Here is a 7,422-nt window from a genome sequence, read left to right as displayed (position 1 = left end):
AGAGTGGCCGTGGCCGCCTGTGAGCCCAGCACGTCCTCCAGCCTCTCACCTGTCTGTTGCAAACCGTATCGACACGGACAAACTGACAGTCAGGACTGCTGCGTCAAATGAGGGGCCTATCACTCCATAGGCACAGCTGCCACCTGTTAAAAGATAAGCAAATCCTCAGGTTTTTTTGGTTTTAGGGTTTCTTCCAGGGCTTTGCACACACACAAAGGCTTCCCATCCCCTGCCACCCACACTCCCCGCTCTCCTCTGCCCAGTTTCAGAGTTAGGAAGCCAGATGTGATGTTGCTCTGCTTCACTCCAGGACGTGGTGAACTGGCTGGCAAGTTGTCTGGTGGGAAGGGATCTGGCCCAGGACAGCGTGAGGAGGTGGGAGCTTCTGCCTGTTGTTTGTCATGGAAAAGGGAAGATGTCTGCGTCCTGCTGACAGCACGCACTGCTCCCGAAACCGGGAGCGCCAGCTCGTGAGGACGCTGCTCCGATGCCATGGCTGAAGGAGGCTTAATCCCGTGTCCTCAGCCACCCAGGCGTGTTCACAGGGGGTCACACAGCGTGGGGTCCCTGGGTGCCCTGGTGCTGCCTGGCCATGGGGCACCCAGCTCTGGAGTGGGGCACACAGGGGGCAGGACATGGTGGCAGACGTTCTTGGTTGCTTTGCCGCAGCCCCGGGGCCGGGGCCGGGACCCCCGACAGCCTCCAGCTCTGCCAGGGCCTCCCTGCGTCTCCAGCTGGGGTTTTGCCCGCTCGCTGGACACGCTCAAAGTTCACCGTGCTATAAATACCCGGGTGCAGGACTGCCAGCGTCCTCCTGGCCGGGGGGGGGGCTGCTAAAACCAAACAGGGTTTCATTGCAATTAACCCTTTGGGTGACTCCCCTCTGTGCGGTTTGAAAAAGAGGAATCTTCTGATTCAAACTGTTTCTGAAGCCAGAAGAGTGCAGCAAACTCCTTCTGTGGGCTGATTCCTGCTGGGAACGGCCCAGGGATCGGTACCGGCAGCGGAGGAGTGCAGGGGGGCCAGCGGGACACGGCAGAGGATGGGTGTTTCGTGGCCAGGCACATGCACGGCCCCTGTGCAACCCCCCGGCTCGGGCAGGTCCTTGCATCAGGGACGCGTGGTGTGGGGCCAGCATCGCTCGTGTCCCTCCATAGAGCAGAGGCTGCCTGTGCGCCCCACGCTCCCCGCAGAGCATAGCCTCACGCTGCACAGCCCCACACCCTGCCCCGTATGGCCCCACAGAGCACGACCCCACACCCTGCACCGGATGGTCCCATAGCCCAAGGCCCCACGCCCTGCACCGCATGGCCCCATACACTATGGCCCCGCACGGCCCGGCCCCGTGCTGCCCAGCCCACCCTGCGTCCCCGTCCCCACGTGCAGGTCTCGCTCTTAGCCGCAGCCGAGCAGAAGGGCCGAAACACATCTAACACCCCAAAGGGCAACAGAAACGCACTAAATCAGGACAAGCTCTGTCCCCGGCTTGGGGACAACCCCGAAACACCGAGTCCCCGGTGGTGCCAGGTCACCCAAGGCAAAGCGCAGCGTGTCGCCTGCAGCGGGGCGCGAAAGGGCACAGGGACACGAGGCTCCCTGGGGAGCCAAACACGGGGTAGACCCCTGCTACCTGAAGCTGTACAAAGCCTCGTACAGACCAAAACGGTCTTTTTAACCATTTCCCTGCCATGCACCTTACCGCGCTGGGCTGACGGCCCGGCCAGTCTCCAAGGAAGAGCCTCTTCCTCCTTTTACCCTGTTCAGACCCCAGGAGATCGACAGCTCAGAGCTAGCGGCAGAGGACAAACCCGCACGCCGGCCGCAGCAGAACAGAGATGCCCGGGGAGCCCCAACGGGCTGTGTGTGACCCCACGGCTCCAGCTGAGGCTGGACATAGTTCGGTGCACGCACGGCCCAGGGACAAGATGGGCTCAGGACCGAGTGAGGTCCTTGTCCCCAAAGGTCCCACAGTGCCCAGGGCTGATCCCCAGCTCCAGTGGGGCCGGGGCTGCCCCGAGCGCGGTGCAGAGACCCAGCGGGGCTTGGCCTTACAGCCCCCCACGGCCTTGCGGACTGGGGACAAGCCTCTCCTTTCGCCCTGGGGATCCTCGCAGCTGCGATGAACCGTTAACCTCAGGCCTGCACAGGTCGCAATGTCCAGCTGACCGTGGCACTGACAGCACCTTGTTTCAGCCTCGCAGATATCACCTTTTGGGTACCTTCGGGCCAAGCGAAGACACCTTGCTCTCCATCATCTCCCTCTCCTCCCCCTCACCACCGCAGAGGTAACGCTCCCAGGATGCCGAACACCTCCTTATTGCTGTCGGATGCCGTGGCCCTGCCTGGCGTTTGCTCGACGAGGTTTTTGAGTTACTCAGGTCATCGCTGCTGATGCCTACGTGGGTCCTGCCCCACCGTGACGCTGCACCCCGTGCCCCCTGGCCGTGCCGAATCCCCCGCACTCCCGGCAGCAGCTGTGCTCCCTGTGCCAGTCCGGGACGTCGCTGCCCCAGAGCTGGGGTTCCCCAAGCCCCATGTGCGCCGTGTGTGGCACCGCCGGACTCCATGCACTGTGCAGCACCGGAGCAAACGAGCTGAGCGGGTGGCACTAGGGGGAGATAAAGGCCGGGACATGCCGGGCCCTGCACCTTCGCCAGCCCACTCCTGTCCCAGTGTCCCCAGGGCCACCCTGGCCCCAGCTGCCCACAGGGGCGAAGGGGAGAGCTGAAGGTTTCTGCCTGTCACCGTCCCTTTGCTTTGCGGGGTCTTTCCTGGCATCTTCAGTCTTTGGAAAGCACCTTTAGCGACAAGAGTCCTTTAGGCGTTTATACCTTCTTGCAGCAGGTATAAAAGCAAGAAGCCGCCTTCTGCCATGGGCAGATAGCGCAGGGGCACCGGAAAAATGCACCCAGGAGGAAGAAAAACCGCACACGGCGCACAGAACAGGGTCCAGCAGTGAAAGAGGAGTCTGGGGACCTGGCCTGGAAGCAGAGAGTGACGCACGCTGCAAGACCTCAGCTGGAAATTCAGCCCATCGCTGCCCCGGCTCCCCTTTCCCAATGCCCCCACGGGTGCACTCGGCATGGGCACAGCGGTGCCAGCCCCCGCAGGGTCCCTATGCCAGCAAACCGGGCTCCTCCAGGGCTAAAAACCATTTCAGGGGGATTTCTGGCACCAGGTACACCCCGGTATTGCACCAGCTCCTCTCATCCCCTGGACGCTCCCCTCTCCGCGAGCTCCCTGTGACCCCTCTCACTGGAGACGGGAGGATTTCACCAGGCAGGGTTTGGGCGAACTCCTGGGAGCCGAGGAGCCGAACCAGCAGGACCTGCCCCCGTCAGAGCTGTTCGTGCACAGCCGGATCTCACAGGCACCCACGGGTGCAGCCGTGGGTCCCGCGGCGCAAATGAATGCCGCGCACCGGGGTAAGCATGGTGCGACAGCGGCTCCACGGGGCAGGAGCAACACAAGGGAGGCACTTTTAACTTGTATTTTCTATGGATTAAAAAATAAAAGGTAAAATTTATCCCCTTTTTCCCCAGAGAAGGGATTCAGAGCGTGGCTGGCACAGCGGTTCCAGGGTTATAACCGCAAGTGATACTGATAAAGCTTTGTACATCGCCCACAATGCCATCAAACCACGGTGCCCTCGGGGTCTGTGCTCACCGGGCACATCCCTGAGCTCCCCCCGAAACACCCACAGAGCATCCGCCTCCAAGCCCACTAACCGGTCCCAAAACCACGTTTTCTCTCCCTGTTGCCCACAGTCTGGATTTGCAGAGGGTTTGGGCTCATGGCCTCCCCAGATTCCAGTGCCAGAGAGGAGCTGGACGCGCAGGGGGGGTTTCAGGCTTTGCTGGCAGCTCCTTGTGCAGAGCAAAGCCCATCCTTGGGTCTGTGCTGGCTTTCCACCTCCTCTGCCATGGCTCGGCGAGGGCCCTTTGGCTGCGAAGGGGTCCCTGTGCCCACGGTCACACAGCGGCACAGAGCGGCATCGCTCACCCTGCAGCCGCATCTCTATTTGTGCTGGATGACCGGAGGTTTCGGTGCTTCCCTGGGTGCTGAGCATCTTTCTGGCTCCAACATCCCAGCGTGTAGCCCCTAAGCGCGCAGTGTCACCATCATGTGCTAATGTTTAAAATTTTTTAGAGCTCCAGCTCTAAATTTTTCAATAACCTCACCCTTAAACTTCGTGTCCGGCTGCACTGCAGGAAAACGGGGAGGCTGGGGTGGCTGGTAACTCGATAGCGACATTGGCCTTGGACCAGGGAGGCTGGATGCAGAGGGAGGAAGGCAGAGGGGTGCCGGGCCGGGGCGTTATCTGAGCCTCTGCGGGAACAAGGTGTCTTTGCCATGATATGAGCTGGCAAGAGCAAGAGAAGGGAAGGAGATCCTCCGTCAGCGCTTCGCTATGCGTTGCACTCCCCACTCATCAGACACATGGACTCACCGCTGCGGTGGCAGGACGCCCGTCCCCAGGGCTGTGCGGCTCCGGGGTTGCTGCATGCCGGGTCCTCGCTCCCTCCCAGGCCTGGAAAAACTCATGTTCTGCTTTGGCTTCGTTACAAACATACCCCTGACAAGTGGCGATTCCGTGCAAGGCAACATCACTGCTTTTCCCGGGACGAGAGGCCGGCGAGGCGCACACAGCAGCACCCCGGTGGGTTACTCCCGTGTGCTGAGTCCACTGATGAAGGCAGCTCCGGCACGACGCTGTCGTATAAAAGAGCTAAGGATTTGTACCGAGTCCTGCTGTTGGCTTGTTTTTCCCTGCCAAGACGCTCCCTGCACCCAGCTCCTGACTGCAGCGTCTCCAGCTCCGCATCCCAACCCCTGCGGCTGCCTCGTCCCCTCCTCCGGAGCCGCTCCCTGTGCTCAGCCCCCTTTACGGCCCGTAAACCCTTCGGGGGCTCTGAGGCAAGTCTGGGATTTGCACTGTCTCTTACCCAGCAGATCTACGGATTTGCAAGGCAACCTGGAAGTAAAGGCTCATTTTTTTATTATATTTTTGAATAAAATTAAATAAGCACAAAAGCATTCCCTGCGACTCTGCTCGTGGCACCCAGTGCTGCGACTGCAGCGCAGCTTCCCCACTGCAAAATGCATCGTGTGCCACCAAGGGATACAAGTTCAGGATCTTGGGCTGCAAACGGGCAGGGTTCGGGGTTTATTTTAATCGTTCCCCACGCAGGAGAGGAGCCGGCCGTCGGGGAAGGCTCTGGCGCTCCAAGTTCCTGAAACCAGGCTGGAGCATTGACCGCTGAAACAGGCAGCTGGACTCGGAGATTCAGCGCGGAGAAGATCCCATCGGGCTCTCGAATGCTCTCGTGCTTCTGCCTCCAGCTTTGCTCCGTGCACCGGCAGAAACCCGGGGACTCACTCGGCAGCGGCGCGCGGGGGGGCGCCCCCCCTCTGCAGCGAGCTTGTTGCCCTTGCCCTGCCTCTCGCTGCAGTTACGGATGCGGCCGCTGGAGCCCTGCCACCCCAGCACCTTTGGAACCGTGCAAAACACGCCTAGCATTCCGCCAGAAACCACGTAAATCATCCAGGCTTTCAAGCTTCAGGCGTCCCCTGCACCCCCTGGTTCGGGGACCGGAGATTGCTGCGAGTAATTGGTGTTAGCACCCGGCACCCCGACGCCATCACACGTGCCAGGCTGGTGTCTGAGCGGGGCACCCATGGGTGCTCTGCCGGACCCCACAGCTCTCCTGCGCTGCCAACAGCCCCTGGGTGTGAGAGCGGAGGGCGCCCGACCTGAGCACTGGCAGGAAGCTCTGCGGTGACCCTGACAGCAAACCCATCCTCTGCACATCACCTGGCTCAAAAAAACCCCTCATCTAGAGACCCGAGCGTGACGGGTCCTTCAGCGCGGCACCACGAGGCCAGGTCTCTGCTGGGGACTTGCCCAAGGCTTTTCTATAGCAAAACCCCCTTGGGCGGAGCTCCTGGCTCCGGCTCTGCCTTCCCAGCCCCGACCTCTCGCCCATCAAGGAGCTGCTGGCCTGGAGCCTCTTGCCAGCGCTTCTCCCCTTTTGACACACCAGAAAAGTTTCCACGCTGGTTTTTTTTGCTTTTAGCAAATCATTCCTCAGATCGCGTCATCCTGCCGCGTGTTTTACCGGTTCGTTTCCAGGCTCCCAGCTTTGACCCGGCCTTTGCCCCCCAACACGCACCCCTGGCATTAAAGCCCGGTCCCTCTGCAGGCAGAGCCGGGCTCTCCGCAAAGGCTCCCGCTCGCAGCCGCCTCGTGCCAAGCCTAACATGGTGGCTTGTCTTAAAGCGTCGAGTACAAAGCATATGCAGGACAGATGGATATGAGGTTTATAAGATAATTAAGCATGTTAATGAAGTTCATTTGCATCTAGCTCTTAAATTCCCATAAACTCCGCAAAGCTGTGAAATGAGAATTGCCGCTTGACACCACAAAGCAACGAAAATTTAGTTACCAAAAAAGCAAAACACTGATTAACAAGTGAGAACAAAAGCCGGCTGCGGCCCGGCCGAGCGAAGCCCCGGCGGGTCCCCGCTCCCCCAGGCGCTGTGGCAGATCCGCACCGCACGATGCCACCAACGGGTGCTTCAGTGGCAATGGTAATTGAACACAAATCGCTTACGGGCTTTGGCTGGACTGAGACGTTATGATACCAGGGAGAGCTGGGGAAAAAAATTATTGCTTCAAAGAAAGATTTGGCCCCAGAGATGGCGGAAAAGCTTTTTAAATGGTGTGAAAATGAAAGCCGGTCGCTGGTGCGGGGAACCAGGCTTGAGCACCCTCACTGCTGCGCCCACAGGCTGCACCTGGAGCAGGTCCAGGGCCGGCCACGTTGGCAGGGTCCTTCGGTGAAGCCTCGGTGATGGCGCAGCAGAACGAGGCGGGTGGGCGTCCCCCCGAGCAGAGATGGTGTCCAGCTGGGCTGCCAGGTTGTGGAGCTGAGACCCAGAGGGAGCTGGAGCAGCCCCAGGAAACCACGGGAGCAGCTGGAGCTTGGGGCTCCCCAGGGAACCCTCCAAGGATACCCCAGGGAAACCGGGTCGGGAGCTGGCAGATCTGCTCCTCGACCACCTTCCACGGCGCTGGAGCCGGAGGGCACCCGGGTCTCCCTGTGCCCTGCCGAGCCCAGGCCAGCGGTCACCCTCAGGTTCTCACCTCCCAAAAGTTTAAACCACCCCCCCCCGGGCGCAGTTTCCAGCCACCCACCCGTGCGACCCACGGCTCACAGATGGCGAGACGGCTCCGGGTGCTACGGCAGCATGCTCTGCGGCAAGGCGGACATTTGCTTCTCGAGTTGATGGTGGCTCCTCAGCAGCAGTTGACGCCGAGAGCGGCAGCACCGGGGGGGGCGCACACCAGCCTGGGACCTCCACACCGCGCTACCATGCCCGAGGGGTCAGTTAATACTTAGCTCTCAGGCACCCAGGACA

Source organism: Aptenodytes forsteri, unplaced genomic scaffold, assembly GCF_000699145.1.
Source record: "Aptenodytes forsteri isolate BGI_AS27 unplaced genomic scaffold, ASM69914v1 Scaffold26, whole genome shotgun sequence".
In the NCBI taxonomy this organism is placed as follows: domain Eukaryota; kingdom Metazoa; phylum Chordata; class Aves; order Sphenisciformes; family Spheniscidae; genus Aptenodytes; species Aptenodytes forsteri.
The sequence above is the reverse complement of the archived record's forward strand: the minus strand, read 5'-3'. Positions refer to the sequence as shown.